The sequence below is a fragment of the Gobius niger genome, assembly GCF_951799975.1.
Source record: "Gobius niger genome assembly, chromosome: 12".
Taxonomy (NCBI): Eukaryota; Metazoa; Chordata; class Actinopteri; order Gobiiformes; family Gobiidae; genus Gobius; species Gobius niger.
Genome location: NC_136863.1, coordinates 12,074,709 through 12,097,181, shown reverse-complemented (window position 1 = coordinate 12,097,181; position 22,473 = coordinate 12,074,709). Strand labels below are relative to the sequence as shown.

Here is a 22,473-nt window from a genome sequence, read left to right as displayed (position 1 = left end):
AAACCTCCTTGAAGCTTTTGTTTACATGCAAAGGTCGCGTCAGTTAAAAAGACACAGAGTTGTCAGCTCCAATGTTACAGTCCTCAACAGCACTGAACTGGAAATATTGTCTGCAATTGCATCATGGGATAAAATGATAAAACAAGCACAAATGTAACATGCACATAAATCCTCTCAACTGCTGCAACTGTTTGTCAAATCCGATTGGGAGAAATAGAGTCTAAAAATAAAACTTGGCTCTGTCTCATTAGCGTATCAGTGTTTGGTTTGAACCCTGCTCAAGCTCTGCTTCATGAAGCTAGACGATCCTTTTTTAATTTTTTTTTATTTCTGAGCTTCTTTTAGTTTCCCGAGGCATTTTGCTTAACATCACGTACTCCTCCATGGGTGACAGAAAACACCCTGTGGCACACTTTTGCAATATTTCCTCCGTATTTATACTCTACCCACACTGTAGCCAGAGATATTTAGCTTTCTATTCTTTGCCTTACTTTTGCAAACTCTCTCTTTCGACAGGGGGAGACTTGAAGGAAAGACAGGGGCCATTTTTAAATCTGAGCCTGCCTCCCACCACCTGCCAGGCGCCGCTTAACATGCCAAATACCAATGAAGACAAGCACAGAAAGACATGAAAGTAAGGGAAATGCAGATCAGTTTGGACTTACTGACAAGTTTATTTCTCCATCGACTAAAAAATCAGCCAACAAGACCACTTTACTTTCCACTGCTCATGTTTACTGAACTCCTTAACACCCTTACCACCTGCCTTAATCAACTGCAATTTCTCCAGTTCAGCTTTACTCAAATGTAAAGGCTTCTGAAATGGAGCTCACAGCCGATTTGCCAGAGCAACGCCTCATTTGAAAACTGATCGTAACTCATGTTTCCTCGTTGTGGCTGTGTTGTCGTTACTTTTTTCACGTTCTTTTTCATTTTTCATCATCTCATTTTTTGGTGCTTTCTTGTGGCTTTGTTATTGCGTACTCGTCACATTTTTGGCACATTTTGTTCAGTTTTTGGCATTTTTTTGCTGCACTTTCATCATTTTTTTGTTCAGTTTTTGTTGCCTGCTGTTAACAAACGCTCTCCTTCTAATGTGACAGAGCTTGAGTTGTTTTGTAAAGAGGAATGGGCTAAAATGTCAGTCTCTACATGTGCAAATCTTGTAGAGTCAGATCCCAAAAGACTTGCTGCTGTTATTACAGCAAAAGGGCGTTCACAAAGTATTCATTCATGCTGTATGAATACTTATGCACGCCACACTTTTCACTTTTCTATTTTTTGAAAAATAACAGAATCATGTATCATTTTGCTTTCACTTCACAGTTGTCTGTTTCCTGTGTGTGAATGTTCAGTAAAAAAATCAAAATAAAATCTTTATGTTTAGGGTTGTAAACATGACAAAATGTGCAAAAGTTCAAGGTGTATGAATACTTTCGAGAGGCACTGTATATAGGCCCACAATATCCCAAGCGCATTTTTTTGGCATTTTTTTGCTGCACTTTCATCATTTTTTTGTTCAGTTTTTGTTGCCTTTTAGTGTCTTTTTTTAATTGCGTTTTTGTCACATTTTTGTTGCATTTATCGTTTTGGTGACTTTTTTGTTGCAGTTTCATGCAGCTTTCTTTTTGTTTTTGTCACTCTATTGACACTATTTTCCAAGAGTCTTTTAGATTTGGGTAAACTAACTGGAGAGAATGTACTTGGTTAAGGCAGGGGTAAAGAGGTTGAGAAAAAATGTTCAGTTTGCCCCGGGTGTCTCCAATCTTTTTCCTTCTTGAGCTACTTTCACGCATTAAAAGCAACCAAGACCTACCTCTAATCTGAGGATACTTTGATAACGATAGGTCTTGTGGGGGACAGTTAAAAACAAGCATCTATAAATGTGGCTTGTTTAGCTTTGAGAGTATAAATTAAATTTGACTCACCAAGCTGAGTTACAGAACGCTTTGGGGTGAGTTTCTGTTTGGTCTTGAGCAACTGGTTAGAGCTTTTGACCAACTATCCACATACCGTAACTTCCGGACTATTGATCGCACCTGAATATAAGCCACACCACCAAGGGAGAAAAAAAAGTACATATATAGGCCCACAATATCCCAATTGCATTTGTACCGGACTTTTCTCTTTGTGTTAAGAACTTAAACTTTACAAATTTGATTATATTATTCTTTAAACCCACGTTTAGTCAAATTGCAGCAAACAGCGGCGACTCCTTGGGAGTTTGGCTGTGTTTAGAGCCGTGCACACGGTCCCGGCCCCCGTGAGTTTCCCGTTGTTCGAAGCTGCTCTGAGCTAGGTTTGTGGTGAATCACTCAAGGCTGGCTTTTGATGAATTTAACCCGCATTTCGCTAAATAATATTTCAGCGGTGAAAGAATTTAACGCATTTAATTTTACATCCGAAGCCACGTTACAGGCGCAGGAGGGCATCCTGTTCCCCTCGCTCCGGTGTGCAGTAAACAGAGGAAGATAGTGATAGGGTTTGCACCTGTCCGAGTGATTGTGCTGACAAGTGGGTTACGTCGGAAAGGAACTGCGTTAGCTCTCCATCGACTCCACAACTTTATGTTTGGGATTGGAGCTGTTATTTCATCTATCTCACATCAGGGTTCTTTCCTCAGAAATAAGTGAGTATTTTTGGACACAGGTGCATTGTTATTGATAACACGAGTCACAACATAATATTCAGTACTTGAAAAAGTAATCAGACTACTGACTACTGACTACTCCTTTTAAAAGTAACTAAGTAGTTACTTAACTGATTACATGGTTTTGAAAGTAACTAAGTCATTTTACTCATCGTTACTTTATTGTGGCGAGTTTGTTTGAGTGATTACTGCATTGAAGTACAATACACTATAGTGATATCTATTGTTGTTTGGGTATTTGACTACTAGATGGCACTTACTGCTATTGATCGAGTCTGATTCACGTCAATGCGCCGCTGTTCGCCTCATGCTGTGGCTTAAAACATTTCTCACAAAGATTACAGACGTGTCTTACCTCATTTCATGGCACTGACAATAACCGCCTCCTCCTGCATTATCACCCGGTGAGACTCTCTGTTGGGTTGACTGCCGTGCAGCCACTCTAAATGTTTCTTAATTGAATGTAGTGTCTGAAGCTCGATAGACTTTGTGATCAGCACAGAGTGTACAGCGAACCTTTATATTGTGACTATTTAGTCACTTTATAAAGTGACAATTCAGTATATCCAGTGAGAAAACGTGCATGTTTCTTCTCCCTCCATTGTTGTTGTGCTGAAACGTGACTTGTCGCATAGGTTACATCACGCCCTGTTGTATTAACTTAACTGGTCATGGGTTGCAATGTTTATGAGACCTTTCTATGGATTCCAAGTTATGTCACCCACATAAGAAATTAATGCTGTTTATTTACCAATTCAACCATGTTTACACAATATATCTGCGTATCCTGCCGATAATAATGCGCTTGAATAAGAAACTAGAGAAATGAAAGCAGAACATCAAAGGGTGCGCGGGCTGTCTGCGCATCGCCCTGCATGTTTAAAACGCATGCATAATACAACAGTCAAAGGCAGAGAAATAGATTGTAGGAGAGTGTTCAGGGTCAGCCTCATTGTAAGGTCTGCTACTTCTGACATCCCTGTGCCATGTCTCTTAAGTGTCTGCTTTGTGAATAAAATGAAAAGTAACAGCAAGTTCTGGCTTGTGCTTTTGTATATGCAAAAGAACTAAATGGGGTCGCTATAGTTCACTAAGCGGGGATTTTTAGAAATATATAGCGGGACGAGCAGCAAAAAGTATCACCAGAATTTGTTTTGGAAAAGCAGTATAACTTTTAAGCATTCAAATAACGCGGCGACAATGAATGTTCAGTTCGAATAGGCTGAGGCTTTGTATTGACTCAATGTAAAATTGCAGAAAGCTTTGGAGAGTTTCCGGTGGCTCTTGAGCTACTGGTTGGGGACCCCTGATTTGCCTGGATGAATAAAACGCCGTCTCACAGTAAAACAGCTCAAACATAATGTCTCTTCTTCAACACATTTTTCCCAAGAGGCCACAACATTCAATAGGCGTGCATGTATTACCTGATGCTTGTGTAGAGCTATAGTAAAACGTTTCCACCCACCAGCTCTTTCTCCCGTAGAAATCATAGAAATGCCTAAAGCTATCTGAGGCTGTTCCGACAAATGCGCCCATTATATTGGCCATCGAATCCCGGACCCATTTAAATTAAATGTTCTATCCCCATATTGTCTGTTTCATGGCATTTATACTTAAAAGATGATGTTTAGTGGCCATTTGAAGTGTATCCGACCCCACAAAAAGCGGAAACTTAACTGAATTTGATTTAGCATTTCGCTCAGAGGAGACTTTTATATAATGAAGCCTAGGCGTTAATTCAACCTGGGAGACGATTTTCAGCATCACATACCTCCAGCCAATGATCGCTTCCGAGAGGGCCACACCTCCACCTCAGCCATCAGCGTAAGAGCCGCACCTCCATAGCAGCCAATCATCACCCTCAGTCCCGCTTTTAAGCCCCAGCAATCATGGTTCGTTCGCTTCCCAGCTGCGCTGCGACCCGCCTCCGCCCCATCTCCGCCTCTTCCATCCACGGCTTCTACCTGCTGCGGCTTCACGGGTCTTCCATACCACCACCAGTGTCCAGGCTCCGGGGGAAGGCATCCCTAACTATAAGCTGTTTATCCATACTGACTTTCATACATCGATGTCTACCGCCGGGGTCTGATCGCCAAAACTAATATACATGTCAATAAATCTTCCTAATCACCGCTTTCGTCTGTTTGAGTCTATCCAGGTTGAATTCATTCATGATTTCGAACTCACCTGTACGTCGTCGATGGGTACAACATTTGGATCGTTTGTAATTTCCAATGTCTGGTGGCTAATGCTAACGGCTATAAGAAAAATACATTGAGCAGGCTAACGGACTCTGAAACGGGCTAGCTGACTTACTAACTGTCTGCACGCATTAGGATCAAACTTTTTTTTTATATCTATGCTCTCTCCCCCCTGCTCCACTCATTTGCAAAGTACTGTAGTACCGCGGGCTTTTCCAACATGTGTGCACAACATTAGCAGGAGAATAGCAGTCTACAAAAGCCACAGATAAACGGTGTGCACTTGTTTGTTTGAAGGCTCTGGAGGAGTTCACGTTGTATCATTCATTCACTCGGCACATTTGACGGTGGTAATCTACCGTCGTTGCCACAGATGCCCCGGGGCTGAAACCTGGCCGCCAATCTGTCCCAACATCCTCTCCAAAAAAAATCAGCTCTAATCACTTGCAAAGTAGATTCAAACAATTGGTCGGAGCATGAATCAAACCTCCAACCGTCTGGGTGTAAGACGATTCTCTTCCATGTGAGCCACTAATCTATTGAATGCGTCTCAGTTTTTACGATGCCTTTTTCTCTTACTTTAGTCCTGCTAAACATGCACAGCAAAAGCACTATTGTGATGCACTTCTTCATAATAACCATTGGAAAAGACAAAGGCTTCATGAAATATGCGTCTAAATGAGTCTAAGATGCCAGGAACTCTTTTGCAAAGGAAGATGCAAAATATACAACAGGACTGTCTGTCATCATTAGATTTATACATGGGATTTTTCTGTTTACAATGAAGAAAACAATTATGCTGTGCACTATTTGTTTAGATGAGGCACAAGGGTCGCACAGCAGGTCTCGCACATTAACGGCTGTGTGCAGCAGAGAGGTCAGTGAGCTCCAGACCTATGTGTTTTTCCACAATATATTAGGGAAGGGTAATTACAAGACTATTTATGAGTGCAATGTTCTCTGTGTTGGGTAAAATAACATTAAAAAAAAGATGTTTATAATATATATTGCTTCAGGGCTTTCTTTTTCAATTCATATTAGATTTTGGTTACTTTATTTGCACAAACAAGTTAGTTAACAAATTAGTCTTTCTCTATTGCTGTCTCTAAATATTTTATATATTATTTTATATATAACGGTTTGGGCAATCTTTCTAGGAGGCAACAATACACAAAACTTTTTTTTTTCTATTGAATTGGCAATTTGATGAAGGTATATGGGTGATAAACAAGTACATTTTTCTGTTTTAAAATTTAGACTCACAAAAGAAGAATCCAGCACGTTCAAAGGCAAGACGTGACACTCTCATGTGCAGTTTGGCTATACTTATAGAATTATAGAATATAATAGATTATAATAGAATTGACAACTGCTGTGCATTACTTTTGGTCCTGTCTTCCTGTAAAGTCTCAAGTCATTTTACTTTTGGTCAATTAGCATGCAACACCCTACATCGAGTTTTGTTGAAGATGTGTATCACTCCACTCCTTAGGCGTTAAAACTGTACAACGCACGGATTGTTATTTATTCCTGACTCATCACTCTGTGCCAATTGCCAATAAGGAAGTTGTTATAAACACAGGCCTCTGTTCTCTTTGTTGTAAAATCACCTGTCATTATCTGTATTTTAGTTTATTTAGTATTTTACTAGCTTTGCATTATGACTGTAGCCCTGAGGGCATTTGGTGAGACCCAAAAAGGGCACTACTATGTGCTATTTAGCTTGTATTCATTGTGTAATCATTTATTCCTGTATATTACACGTACTATAATCTTGTGGACTATATTAACCTGTGTTTGATTGTTAAAGGCATCTTAGCATTTGGCTTATGCCTTGTGTGGAGCTGACCTGCATTGAGGCTGTGGCAGGCTGTGTCTGTTTATGTTTGTGTGGCAAGGCCACCCCAGGAGTTGCACCTGGAGATTTAACTAAATAGACTGACAAAATACAAGGCACACAGGTTCGTTATGACGTGGAATGACAGGCGGGCAATGTCCATATTACAAAAGATTTCTTTATTTTTCCATAAGATGAGACAGTTCATGTTTGTTGATTTCCATCTCACGGCGGCACCATTAGTTTGCCTTTATAACTTCAGTATTAATTGTCCATAATTTCAGTTTGTTATCCAGTACCAGGTTTTCGATACTTCAGTACACAAACCAACTTCGTAGACATTCATTTGCGCTTGTTCCGTACCGAAGGAAGAAGACAAGACAGCAGATGTTTCGATGCCTGCAGCAGCACAGATATGAAAGGTGCATTTTAGGCACTATTTAAATAAAGTTACATATCTGTCTTACTTAAATAAAAGTCACCTGCTAACGAAAAGAGGGAATCCCAGGCTGTCAGCAGTGGACGGAGCTATAGACGGACGCCACGCCGAGCTACCACAGCTGTGACAAGAATACGGCGTGAGTATGTTTTGAAAGATTGTGCTAAGCTAAAAGGCTAGCTGCCACTCTAACCTCCCACACAAGCATCGGAAGGTTGGACGATGTAACCAGCGCACCAGGTACCAGCGGCACCGACATGCTAAAGTAGTGGAGAGGCTCTGTATTAGGACTAATTTAGCATTAGACGCATTCATTTGCGGGTTGATGTTACCTGCACAGACATGACGAGCGCTCGAACCAGATGGCCCGGAGACCATAGGGGCGGAAGTGAGAGGTCAGAGGGCGCATAACCTAAACCACACACTATTTATCGGGCGATGCAATGGCACGAAGCCAAAAACAAAACATTTACGTGTCAGAGCCTGCCTGCAGGCGATACTGCCACATTTGCATACCTTATATGGAGATGACCAGCACTGGAGAAGTAACAAGCTGCACTTGTGTATGTTTGCGTACTAATGCTACTATGACATTGTCCGCGACCACGTCCACCGTCTATCTATCGGTCACAACTCTCCTTGTACGGCTATCCCCAAATCTTAAGCCGATCAGGGTTAGGCTGTGGCCTCTCATTCCATACAGTATCTGACTGTGAGACCTGACACTTGTCTCCAAGATCAAGATCTGTAGATCGAGAGCCGCACGATCGTGACCCTTCGAACCAGTCTCATTCCAGGCAGGGATTGATCAAGGGGGCTCTTTTCCTTTAACAAGCCTATCAATAGACATCCACAAAAGAGATCTTCTGGTGAGTAAGACTCTTTTTAATTTACTTGAATAGAAACTTGGTGGTGCATGCAGGTTTAACATGTGGAACTCCCTGCGGGGCTGACCGGTGACAGGTTTTTTCAAAGGTAATCATCTTAAGTAAGGGAGATAACACTACACAGAGATAAGCAGAGCAGAGATTAGTATGTAGGAGTTTTAACAGAAGTAAAACATTATAAACATTGTGAAAAATTCAATTGTATCACGTTCTTTTGAAATGGAAAGTCTGACCTGTCATACGCACTGTTTAATGTTAAGTGCGTTTGTGTAACCTTGTGATTATGGTGTATCAGTGTTCAGTTGGCTTGGGTCCAAAGCAGGGCGTGCATATATTATAATGATTGTACTGCTCTGGTCGTGTTCGCCTGCACTTCAGACTGAGCCAAGGTGACATTAGTGTGTTCCTCGTGCTTGGGTCCAGATGGAATCACACATAGCGCACACTCTAGTGACCAAGGCCCTTTTCCCACCTCAACTAGAGCTAAGCTAATGGCTGTGTATGGTTATCTTTCGGATGAGGTGTCTATAATCCAAAACTGTGTAGCAAGTAAGTAGACACGCAAGCAGTGCTGGTCTTTGAGCTCGAGGGCGTACACTTTCTCAGCATGGACTTGAGAGTTGAAACACTGGAATGCAACCTCATTCCAGCTCGATCAATGACGAGGTGACACAAAGCAACAACCGGCACAGGCGCTGGCAATCTTTCAGGCACCGGTTACTGGCAAGCGGGATGATCCGGCTTTATTCTCGTTGGGTTCTTCTGTCAAGGAGTCATTTGGAGATATGGCTTCTGGGTAATGTTGCAATTAGTGATGTGCGCTGCATTTAATATTTCACTAAAATGAGCTTCTGTCAGAGAGTGAAGGCTCCGGAAGTGTCAATGTAAAAAGAATTCACTTTGTGCCTCATTTGAATTTCTAATGCGGGAGACCTTTACTAGCCTTGGCCGCCTTTTCAAACCCACTTCACCTTCATTATCAAATACTGTTTCGACGTTTATAACCGTACTTTAACACACCTTAAGTGTTTCAGAGGGGGGGAGAATTCTTAGTGCTAGCATGAGCACATTTACTGCTACACTCATGAATTAAACTTGTCCAGCATACTGCAAGCGCATTCACACTTTTCACAGACAACTCCATGTCCACGCTCCATATTTATTGCACAATATTAAATCAACGCATACCAGAGAGACAAAGAGGAAGGAAGAGAAAGAGAGTGAGTCAGATTCGCTCAGAATAGTCCAGGTTCTACACTTAATGTTTCTTTACTAAGCAAACCAAAGGGGTTAAGATCCGGACTCGACCAATCCATGTGTGTAAATGATGCTGCATGCTCCCTGAACCACCCACATGTCTAAAAAGGAGTAGTAGGCTTTATGGATTTTGCTTTGATCGTTCTGTTCTGGGAGATGAACTGACCAACTAAAGCCACAATCATTTCCAAATGCAATGCCTGACCCACCCCCGTTGTACTTCAGATAACAACTCTTTGAAACTGTGTGTTCAGCGCCTCCCTCGCCTCACTGTACACCCCACCCATCAGCTTGAAAGGGTTTGTGGAGAGTGGGTGTGGGGCAGGGGAGAGTTTTTTTTTCTTATTCATTTACCGCATTATGATTTTTTTGATGGGACAGTGCATATTAGTGTATAGGATATACTATATAGGATGGTGCAGATAAGCAGCCTGTCATTAAACCCCAGAGCAGCTGTGGCTCAGTATCAGTCGTGAGTGAACAAGTAATTGCCTTTTGCAGTGCTTTGAGAACTTAGCTTGTCAGAGGTTTGAAGGCCAATAACGTCCTATTTCATCATTTTCTTCCTGATAAGACCGAGCATAAACAATGTATAAAGAAAAAAGAGGACAAAAAAAAAACCTCACAAAGCTACAAAAGTGAAGAGCACATACAGTATGATTCTGAAACTGTCCTGTGTGCTCGTGATTTCTTGCAGTTAGAGACATCACCCACACAAGGCAGCAACTGCTAACATCGGTCATATATGGCCAATGCCAAAGGCTGCCTTTGTTGCTGCAACATTTTTGTGACACCAGTGATATAGTTAAAGTTATTAGCAGACAGGGCAGTTCTAATGTTTTAACTAATGACTTCTTTCCAACTACTAATGTGGGCAATTACCAAAATTGCTGTCTTGGCCACATTCACAAAAGCCCACAACAACAAACCCCTGGTATACTGCGTCCACTGTATGGCAGAGAAATGGATGAGACAGACCCTGCGCTCTATTCCTCTATCTGTCACTATTTATAGCCCAAACAATTAAGCTGAGGAGACCTTCATTAGCCTGCTGCTATTCAGCGGGACCACGAGTCGCCGTGCCAGCCAGCCAAACAGGTGTTCCTTAATAATCAGCACGGAATTGCCAGCAACACGGGTTCACCATTTTCTCGCCATATGTTTCAAGCTGTTCACAGTACTCTACGGAGGAATGAATGACTTTCTGAGTCTCATTACAATATCTTACAGTACTTACAGGTGGCTGCCTGCCTGTCTGACCTCAATATCTGCGGCACTGGCAGGGCTTGAAACATTCTGGTATCAAATCTCAGGTGCAAGAATTGATTGGTGTTTTCCAAGTCAGAACATGCCGGAATCACTCTACTCACAGCTCTGGGATATTACATTTGTTGTTGATCGGGCAGTAAGTAGTTGATGCACTGTACATGATATGAACTATTGTTTTCTTTTTGCAAAATACACATTTAAGCAAAACCTTTGAACAGAATTGTTCCAAATGTTAATTGTGCACCAGGAGAGAATAGCAGCCTTATCAACAGTTTTGGGCTAAGGGAAAAAGCAACACACAAAACAATGCCTCAAGGAGCCTCAGATCATTCAACATGTTGGCCTTTGGTTTATTTAAGAGTTGGTTTGTGACCTTTTCAACAGAAAACACACAACTTATTCATGCATTTCCTTGTTTGTGGTGGATGTCTTTCAGAGAGTTAGTTAGTTTAGTTAGTCTCATCAAATAGAGATCACTGAAACAACTGAGCCAGGGTAAAATAATGACGCTTGGTTTCACTCCTGTACAGACCAATAGGTTAAGAAATCGCACCTGGTCTTGAAACAATGTAAAAAATAAAAATAGAAACAAGTTTAATAATGTTATGGTCCCCTGTGACTTTGCTCTCTTGATATGAGAATGAACATCCAAACTGACAATAGTGATAATAAGAACATTGGACACACATGGACATTTTTGATGGACGTCTTGGACACAGACTAAAATCTTGACACATTTATATCAGTTATTGTAACTGTATTTGTAATTGTTATTTAAAAAAGGACCTTGGGAAGATTAACTAGCGCAAGGTTAAAGCTGATCAAACAAATAAGATAGGCTGATGGCAAACAATGACAAGATGTGGTGATGGCAGATCTAAATCCTACGAGGTGAATTTAATACCATCTTGACCAGAGGATGAGCAGATGAGTGAGAGCCTTTCGTATGAGAGATGTCACGTTCTCAACTCAAACAACTGCAAGCTGTCCAGTTGACAACTCTGAAAACCTTTACTATTCTAGCCAACATTGTTAATGACAATTGACAACTGTGGTTCTATTACTCGAATAGTCTTCCTTAGCTTAAAGCAGTCCTAAGTGACTAGTTAACCATAATACATCCTTTCTGTAGTCTCTGTGGGGTTAATATACAAGTGTTAATGGGATGATTGAGGGGTCTTTCATCTCCCCCTTTTGTCTCTCGCCAGAAAACCACAATTGCAACTTCGAGGCCCAATACACACTAATGGAAACACGAAGAAGAACCTAAGAGGCTAACGGGCAAAGCTGACTGCGGGCTGGAGCCACTTAAACAGTATTTACAGCCAAGTTTCAGTGAAAAAAAAAAATCTCCATTGTGTAATTGGATGTACAATATCCCTCGCTCCCTTTGTCTTTTCTGTCAGCGTAGTATTTACTCTCACGGACAATTAATGAGTTAAAAAATTGCAACATGCTACAACACCTGCAGTGGCGCTTATGGCCTCTAGGGGCATGAGTTACTTTGTACAAAAAAAAAACACCTTCTGAAAAAAATCTGTCCCAAGAGACAAAGAACTTGCTCAGTTTTTTCAAGACACTTATACATTTCGTGGCTTGGCTTTACATTCTCATTGACCAGTTGTAAAATATACTGTAGTTACATACAAACCTATACACAGCACATATCTACCTTGAATTTTCTCGCTTTACTTCATATCATTCATTCTTTCTTTCTGCCGATAACAATGATAAAACACCTTGGCAGCTGTTCCTATTGTAATATATCTTTAACAGACGTGGGGACCGTTGTCTCATTTCTATAGAGTGATAGACCAATTCACTTCTACCTTCATGCTGCTGCTGTATACAGTATATTCATTTAAATAGGGCTGTCAGCCTAGAAGGGATCTTCAGTACAATCTTTTGAAATAATCACACACATTTTGCTTGAAATATATGGTGGTACTAATGTTTGAGTCTTATAACCAGAAGGTTGACAGTTGCCTCCTGTGTCTATGTAAATTGGTGCATATATGAGGGTGTGAATGGGTGAGCGGTTCATTGATGTGAAGCGCTTTTGAGTGCCTAATGTATGCACACTACATAAATTGGGACCATTTACCATTAATCAAAGGGGCCCAGGATAAGTTCTTTTTTCACTATGGTCAATTGAATATACATATCTGGCTAAGGCAATCAAATGTAGGCGTATGGGAGACGTAGTGTATGGAAGGATGTCAAGGTGTTGGAAGAATGAATACTATGCAAAGAAAAGTGACATTGCCATATCAATTATCTTCAAAATGCGTGCCCATATGGGGGTCAGTAAATGGAAAATATATGTGTTTTTCCTGCAGAAAAATGCATTCATATTTTCATGCAAGCTCAATAGCTTTGTAGTCAAATAAATTTAACACCTGTGCATCAGACTTGGCATGGCAAACATGCAGTGATGTTCAATTGAATATTAATAATACGCCTAGATATAATCCTGTTTGCTCGTTGTTGTTTTTTTTTTGGCTAAAACATCAAACTCTGGAGCTTCAAAGGTGAAATTGTAAGTGGCAGGTGAGGCAAAAGCAACAGTACTGTATGTGGGAAGGGCTTTAAAGGAACAGGCCACCGCTTTTGCATACTGAGATATGTTCTTACCTGAGCTTAGACGAGTTGATGCATACCTGTCTGGTCTCAGTCACGCACAACGACCAAAGATGTTGTTAGCATTTGGCCTCTCCCAGCATATTCCTATAGCTCCAAACGGGGGTGAAGTTGGAAGCTACCACGCTCTTCCACGGGCACGCACAAAGACCAGACAGGTACATATCAACTCGTCTGATCTCAGGTGAGAACATATCACAGTATGGAAGAACTGTCTGCTCTCAGTCACGCAAAAAGACCAAAGATGTTGTTAGCACTTGGCCTCTCCCAGTATATTCCTATAGCTCCAAACGGGGTGAAGTTAGAAGCGACCAGACAGGTACGCATCAACTTGTCTAAGCTCAGGTAAAGAACATATCTCAGTATGGAAAAATGGTGGCCTGTTCCTTTAAAATCCCATACATTTATCAAACTATGGATCAAAAGTTACAAACTGCAGCTTCTTGCTCCGTGGTTGTTTGTCAGCAGTTAATGAGCATTGAACATCTAACATAAGTATTGTAAGAATTGTCAGAATAGTCTGGATGAGTTGTATGAGTTTATAAAAGAGTGTTAGATCTTGAATTTCACTTAAAATTACACGATGTCCGCCTAGTTATACTGTGATTAATGCAGTAGTGGTCTCCTTTAAACAGGAAACAACAGAGTCCACAATACACCTCAGGGTAATAATGATTTTCATTCTTTTTATCTGCTTGCAAATTGTGAACCAATATAAAACAAAGTGCTGCTATTTCACTGCACATTTTCTTGGCTTTTATGCCGTCAACGTGGTGACAATACAGGTGAGAAGCAAGTGCCCCTCGCCCTCTTCAAAATAAATGGGGAGCACTTACTATAGAATCTCAACTATAAAATGTAAACCTTAAGCGTCCAACAAGATAACGTGTGATGAAAAAGTAATGCTCCTGTAAAAACGATACAATGCTTTAAGCTAACCCGCAGCATAAAGCAGTGACTGAGTACAACTGCAGCAGCGGGCTATTATGACAGCTTGAAAGCCGTGGTAATCAAAATGAGTGTAGCTCCTGTACAGATGAGATGGTGCAGGTGCAAGGGCATGAAAGTTCTCCATATAAAGAAAAGTGGCCCACTTAGTTCCTGTCAGCCTGATTATAAAATCTGATGCGCACTATCCTATCAAGATTTTAGAGAGGGTCTCAGCTCTACACCATTTAGAATTTAGACAGCTGGTTACAACATGCTGTGACGATTGTGACTTTGAATCCTATCTGTGCATTGATGCTAGTCCGACCGTGTATAGCTCACGATCAGGTCGGGAGTTCGGAGCCTGCCAAAGGTTGTAAGAGTTGACTTTCTATGATTGTTGTTTTTGTTTTCTGTTCTGTGTCGAGCACTGCAAAGACTTTGAAATGCTTGGTGTATAAAATTGGCATGGTGTGACTGCTTTTGTTTGTTTTTTCTGATGTAGTCTTTACTTTTTCATGTATAGGGAGATGAGGCTCAACAACAATGATCTGGGCGGTACCCATTCGACCGAATTTCCGGTGGCCGTTTGGACAGAGTAATCTTCGAGATACGGATGCACCCAAACCAAAGCTTCTTCAGTCCTAAACTAGCCTGGTCTCACTATACCCTCGTACTCATTTCGTACAGAGGGGCTGGATCTTCACAATTGAGCTCAGTTTTCAGGTGGATTGGATTGGAATTGGATCTCATTTTGGTTGTGACGTATGTAATGCACCCGATTGAGTGAAGCAAGCTTTCATAAACTCTTGTATATCCAGATCCAATTTCTGGATATTTGGGAGCCGAGCCAGAACGGATTGAAGAGCTTCCTTTACTTTTGCTCTTTACAAACTTCAGCCGACAGCACCCGATGTAATGCGGCCACTGAGATCAGACCCAGATGTAACATTTCGGGAAGTCATAACTGACCGGAGTTTACGGATGGCTAAAGCCAGGCTAGTCCTAAACGGGAGGACGGTAGAGTCTTGATCTGGGTGAAGTCCATTGACTAAACGCAGAAGGGTGTCAGGAAGCTGAACCCACCCCTTCTCTCCCTCTACTGCCTCCTACTGTGTACCTTCGATACTGCTGTAGGATTTTGAAAACATCCAGATTCACAACAGATAGATGTTGCTAGATGTTGTTTGTATGTCCTTTCACTGCGCCCAACTCTCTTAAAAACAGAGGGCAGCATCAAATGAGAGTGTGGATAGTTTAGAGATCCAGGAATGTATTGCCCATTTGTCTTTGTAAAACTTGCAAGAGACAAATGGTACGATCACAGAGGAACAGTAACTTCAGAAGCGTTAGCGAGGTGTGAAAAGCCAATAGAAATAATTTAAGCGGAACACTACTGGAGGTCTGCTGCAGCGGATATGCATTTGGAGCAGAGTTTCTGGCTGACTGTTCTGTTGCAACACCATCTTGCATCAGGAGTTGCAGTTTAGGTAGGAGCCAGCTGTGGCACACTCCAGAGGTCCGCCAGAGAGCTTTTGCTTCCTGCCTGTGTTTTTGAAGCTGTTCCTATTGTTTTTCTCGTTCAATAATATATGGCACATAGGCTTGCTACTGAGACCAATGTTTTGGGTGTGGGATTTGTGCTGGATTAGGCTTCAAAAGAGTGCCTGACAGCCTTTTGTCTGAGGCTGGCACGCTGCCATCTCCATAGGGCTGCTGCCATAGTACACTTTTAAGGAGAGAATACACTCCTGTCTGTCCCTGATTAGCACCGTATTGCCAACTGAAATTTTAACACTGAAAAGTGAGCATAATTCCTCATCTGCGACAGTCGCCATATTGTTGCAAGCAGCACAATCATTCATGTATTCATCTCAGACGCACAGCATTGTTTACCACAATGACACGCTCAACCAGCCTCTGTAATGAATGAAATAAAAGCCTATGCATGTTTTCAAGGGCTACTGTCTCCATGGAAGGACTTTATCAATTGAACTAATTGAAGTATGTTTGCTCTGATTCCGACGACGCATATAATTTAATTATGCACGGGTGAATGATTTTCCTAATATCTTAATCAGCTGCAATTACGCGTCTTTCATCATCACCTCAGTGTTTGGAGAATCACAAGTGGCATGAAGGGTTGTGCACACATGCTCCATCACCAGGTTGCAGTTTCCCCTTCCTGGGTAGCACTCAGTCAGAGCCTCAAAGACTCTGATTGCATAGACAGAGAAGCTAAGAAGCAACGTGTCCATGTGTTGTTGTTTTTTCCTCAAAAGGCCTTTGAGAAAGAAACCACTCACTATAATTCCACATCAATCTACCAGGGTAGAGGCCACATAGGTGCAAGTGCTCTCAAAACTGCAATATGTCATTATATTGTTCAAAGCAGTCTCTCTGTCAGCAGAAGGCAAATGTCATACAATGTGCCTTTGTCATGAACCTAATAGGATGAAACAAGTAGTGTGCATTTCAATTAGTGTGCATTTCACCAAAGGCCAAACATTAGTAGCTGTAATGTGTACCTAAACTGGAAACATGCTGATCCCAATGTAAAGAGCAGAATACAGCGTCTTAACTGTCAACTGAATTAGCCTTCTTTCAGTAAAGTCAAGTTATGCAATAGATGTAAACTGAACTTAAAACAGTACAATATCTTCCACAAAAAGCTATCTCATTAGAAACCTTCTTCAAAATAACATTCTCAGCAACAACATATACATTAAAGGCATCTTTGTGCAACATCTGAAAGTGCAATGCCAAAGCCTGCCTAATCAGTCACATTCGATTGCTAAGTTTAAACTATTTATTTGAAAGTGCACAATGCATTTTATAGCACACATAATTAACCCAAAAAGAAGTCATGACTGAAGGATGCTATCTAGTATTTACAAATGGTTTTATTTTGGGTAAGAATATATTAACTGTATATTTAAAAAAAAAAAAAGCTTTCAACTTGGTCCAAAAAAACCTTCATTCCCTTAATATTTTATGAGTGCTTGACACCAGCAATGTGTTCTACTTACATTCACAAATTCAATCCATGCAAGTCTATGTACTGAATGTACTTTTCTTGTAGAAGTTTATTTCTCCAAGTAGCATCATCATAATCCATTCATCACATGCTTACCCATCGGTTTCACTGTTTTGCCGTTGGCGTCCCAAGGAGATGTGCAGTTTCAAGCCAGTCTTCTCAACAGGCAAAACCAGTTGAACGTAGTCTGGAGCATCCACAGGCATTGTCCAAAAGCGTCTCTTGCATTTTCCCCCCAGAAAAAAAAAAGTTATTTCCAAAGACTCAAAATGCAAAAGCAACAACTCTCTTCACAAGCAACGTACCTCAAATCAATCTGGCAATACGAACGTGAGCTGGAATAGAGAATTGATCAGCTCCAAAGCAAAGGAAAAAAAAATAAAAAAAATCCTAATATATTATTCCAGTAAAAATCATATTGGAAAGACGCGATACCTGGTGATGTGTCTCTGTTCTATTTGGAGGCTCTGAGTGATATAGCCTTCCGCACTTGTCTCTACTACAGCAGCCTCAAATAAATGCCTGGTCTATCAGAGTTCCTCCAGCGCGACGCATTCGATTCATCCTTGCTCCCTCCCTCCCTCCCTCCCTCCCTCCCTCCTTCCTTCCTTCGCTCACTCCCCTCCGTTCAGTTGTGCTCAGTCGCACGTGAGCAGCAGACGCAGAGGGAGCTCGGAATACAAATAGGCTGTCTCCCTTAAAGACAGGATTGTGATTGTGCCCCCCCCCCCTTTTAACTTGCTTATACGGGGCGCTGCTGGAGAAGTCGGCTGGATGCGATCTTGCTACCTTTGATTTGTCCCGGCAACAATTGATTGAGTCATCAATAAGCGTTTGCATGCCTCGGGATTGCCGCAACGTCCCATTAGAAGGATGAAAAAAAGGATTGCAAGGTTAGGATGATTCTATGGCTTCAAGTGAAAATAGTTCAATACAGTTGAGCAGTAATGTCGATTTCACACACTTCCATTGTTCTTTGGATTTTATTTTTCTTCACAAAACAGTCAAGCTATTCATGAACATGGTAGTGCTTTGAGCTGGTAAGCTAAAGCCATGTGAGAGCTATCTTAAAGTGTTTGCCATGGTTGTCTCACTGAGGGGTTGGTTGTCGCATGGGGAAAATGGAGGGGAAAGAGTAAAAAAAAAAAAACTGTTCAAATTAGTTGAAGGAACACACCTGGAAGAGGTCTGTGAGTATTTTAAAACAAATTTACTCTTATTTATCTCAGGAAACAAAAAATAAAATGTTCATCCCATTAGGGACATCCTGTTTTTGACTGAAAATAAACAAGATGTAAGGAATAATGTAAGTATTAATGTATGATAATCTGCGGGACAACCCGAAGTCTTACTTATATTTTATGGCTATTTTCAATTTTGGGATTTCAAAATGGTGGTGCGATGGCAAAGTTTGTTGTAGAATCTCAAAACTCAGTACAGACGTACAAGTTGAGCAAAAAACATGATTATACGACGTGTGCCATATTGGATGTCGGCCATTTAGAACATAATACTTTCATTTAGAACTAGGTTTGCAGAAGGTGGCTCATCTAGCGATGCAATGTGGGAATGCAGCTATGCTGGTCCGGCAAAATGAAGTAGCTTAGAGAACCTTCAAAGTCCCAGTCCTAAATGCTCAATTATAGGATCAAGTACATTTTTATATGGACAGCAAACATTTTAGTTTTATAAAAAACTTTAATAATTTGGCACAAAATTCCATTGATCTTTCTGATCAAAAAAGGCAGTCATATTTGTGACATATTTTTCACGGTGTTGCCGTAGGAAAAATGTGAGGGCCGACTATTATGTCTATTCATGGTGGGTGTAGTATTGATTGTACTGTACGGGGCACTCCTTAAACTTACCTTTTCTTCAATGTGATTCAATTGTGTTTCATTGCTTGTGTAGATAACAAAGAAGTAACATTTATGTTGTTTTTTGTCTATTTAATGTACATGACATATACATGTACATATTTGATGTACATTACTTTATTCCCGTCCATAAATGCGGAAAGTCCCTTCCACAGACATAAAAGCACAGCTTCCACTGGCCGCTCGTTGTGTTCTGACTCAGCTCTGGTTAATGCTTCTCACTGTTATTTTAGCCGGGTCTTATCCGATTAAAAAGGCCTTTTGTCTGTTCTGCTGTTGCCAGACCGTTCTACCGGGGCTTTACTTTGCTTTGTTTAGCCACACAGTAGAGTTGCAGGCTCTCCAACCGCCTCGTAAAAACGCCTCTTAACGGCTGCCTCTGTGAGTCCAATGGATCTATCTACCTTTATGTTTGTGTCCAAACGGGATTAATGGAGTCCCACTGTTCCACAATCACAGGACAATCATAGACACTACCACTTGACTCTGCGTGAAACAATTAGATCCTGTAACACCAATGTCTCTGTGCAAAAGGCTTCAACACATGCAGGAAAAGTAAAAGGGACATTGTTTAATAAAGGAAAATAAATAAAACAAATGTCCATCTAATTTCTCATAAGTGTAATAGTGACACCATGGATTAGAAGGTCTACAGCTCAAATCCCTGTACATTTCACCCACATTGCCAATGTTTTAATGGAGAGCAGGAGTGGGCAAACTAAGGCCCGGGGGCCAAATGTGGGCTGCTTATCCCTTCAATCTGGCCCACAAAAGACGATAAAGCGCAATACGCATTGCGCTTTATATCAATGAAAACATAGGTCTGTTTTCATTGATATAAAAATATAACACATAGTTGCAGCTATTTTCTGTTTTTACAGTCTATTTGAGAATTGTACTTGTTTACCACCACCATGTGTGGAGTGAATGAAGTATAATTACCCTACACTATGTGAAGTGCTTTAGGTCAATAATTAAATTTTATATAATTATTATTTTTAGACCTATTTGATTGTGGTAAAGGCCATGGAGCACTTGGAATGTCAAATAGCCGACTGAACCCAGAATTAAATCATAGAGTATAAGCACATTGAACTGTTTAGCCTCAGTCACATCAGTCACATCAAGTTGAACATTGACTATAAACAAAAATAAAATCTTAACAATTATCAATCTGGTTTTTGATTTCTGAAAGGATGTTTGTCTGTTTGTTTTTGACTGTAAACTCTTAAACATTTTCAAAAATCTCACACACAACACTGCACATTTCCAAACTGGATTGATTTGAAATGGGCTAATCAGCAGTTCTTTCACGAAGCCTCGCCATCTGTTTAATGCACCAACACAATGACAAAGACGATGCACTAATAGCACCAAACATGCCACAAAAGCGAGCGCCGCAAGATGCTAAGTTATTGTCATTGCCAGAATTTATCCAGTCCATTGTCTGCTGGGATGACTGCGCTTCATTTTTAAATGTCACAAGAACAAATAGCCCCTTTATATTGTGGCCGCAGCTTTTAACACAATGGCACTTACAAGATAGTTTTCCCCCGCACCGGAACGAATAGCCCAAAATTAAACAATGATGCACATTATGATAAAATAATGATTGACAATAGGCATTCAGCCCTCTCAAGTATATTGTGAGGGGAGGGTTTACAAACAGTGGTACTGGGACTAGTGGATGTTATGTAGACAAAGTGAAGTTGTGCTTTGATGGCTGTAGCGCAGCGGTTAATGCTCGATCCCCAGGCTGAATAACTAGGGCTGCACCGATCCGATACTGGTATCCGATATCAGAGCCTATACTGGAAAAAAATTACTTTATCGGGTATCGGCTACAAATATCCGATACTGAACCGATGCTAGTTTTGGCTTGCACCACTTTAAAACACAAAGTTTACCACCTAAATCTAAATGAATATGGCCATGTTGTACATCATTGTAAAGCTATCAATCGCTGAGTTAGTTTTAACCTTTGCAAATGTATTTTTGATCGCCAAGATGCTGCGGTTAGCAATAGCATGCTAAGGCTAGCAGGAGTATGCTAATACTTCATGCTAAAATAAAATCGGCCACTCCTGAAGCTAAGAGTTCTATTTTAGTTTAAGAAATAACTGATCTAACATATTTGTAAGGATCACATCACTTCATTGTTTATATTAATGTAACCTAAAGCCTGTCAAAAACCCAAGGATATTTAGTGTGGAAAGTCATCCTTGTTAAATGTTTTTTCCAAGAGTTTATCAATAGATATAATTGATTAATTGATCTGTAACATGACAATAAAATATGACTTTATTAATCTTACAATGGAGAAGAGTCAATATAATTTTTCACTCACAGAAAGCCACTTTTAAGAAAGCCTCTTGTATCGGTGAAAACCCCAGCATCGGTATCGGTCGCAAAAAAGCTGGATCGATGCATCTCTACCCATAACTGTAACAATGTAGCATTACATATTTCCAATAGTTCTTACTAAACAGACAGTACATCATATACTACCTAAATAGAATTGCGACAAATACAAAAAAATGTATTTATTTTGGAGCCGCTAAAGCCACTCATAGAAGAGGATTCAAAGTTCACACAGAGACCAAAATCAAATTCTGAAACCATTGAGTTGAGATTGTTTTTCACTTTGCAAATAGTAACACTGTCATGCTGAGAGGTTTCCCACAAAATTCAAAAATACTTTATTCCACTTCAAAGGTGGTCAGTCATTTTGCCTCTTTATTCATAATGGATGGACAAACTGTGGCTTTAATCCCCTGGCACAGGCTCGACAAATGTTTGATTTCCTTTCAGTGCTAATTACTTATTAGTAGGACACATACATTATCCCCTTAAGTGCTTTATACATCACTTCCCCCCATTTTCTATATTAATTACAAGTGAAGTTGAAAGAAGTGGTGGAAATGCTAATGTGTCCCACTAATACCACTTGTGAGCACAGTGAGAATCCAGGTCGCAGCATTCTGACAGTTTGGGGAGAGGAGGAGTGTACATCGCGAGACACATTAACATCCAGATGTTTCAGGATTGGTAATCAGACATTTTTTCTTATTATTACACAAAATAAACTATAAAAGCCTGTTGATTGACACAAACGTTTAAATAATAACTGTGGTGCTGCTGGTCCTTGGTCTTCTTTTGGTGGTACTCATAGTCATCTTCAATTTCAAGCTTTACTTGTTTCTTTATTTTTTTAGACATTATTTAGCCCAGTCAAGATCAGCTTTGGACGCTCATCCTGGTATTAATGGAGAACAAGGCAATCTAAAAGAAGCTAATGCTCCAGCTAGATTAGAAAATAGGAATCTTTTTAATATAACACACCTCATCATAAGGTTGTGAGGGGGTCTCAGGAAGAATATTCAGGATTAGGCGTGAATAAAAAGAAAAAACTGTGATGTAAACCTCTTATCCAGACTTTAACCGAGCACTTT

The 22,473-nt window shown here is 40.6% G+C and overlaps 1 protein-coding gene across 2 annotated transcripts in view; it reads right to left on the bottom strand.

Moving 5' to 3' along the window:
* LOC306972063 (leucine-rich repeat-containing protein 4C-like) overlaps positions 1-17,673 on the bottom strand; it is a 187,873-nt gene extending 170,200 nt beyond the window's left edge. For both annotated transcript variants that reach the window (XM_079568515.1, XM_079568517.1), the window contains exon 1: positions 17,241-17,673. The gene's annotated coding sequence lies outside the window, so the exon portion shown is untranslated. The remainder of the gene's footprint in view (positions 1-17,240) is intronic.
* Between the last annotated feature and the right edge of the window lie 4,800 nt (positions 17,674-22,473).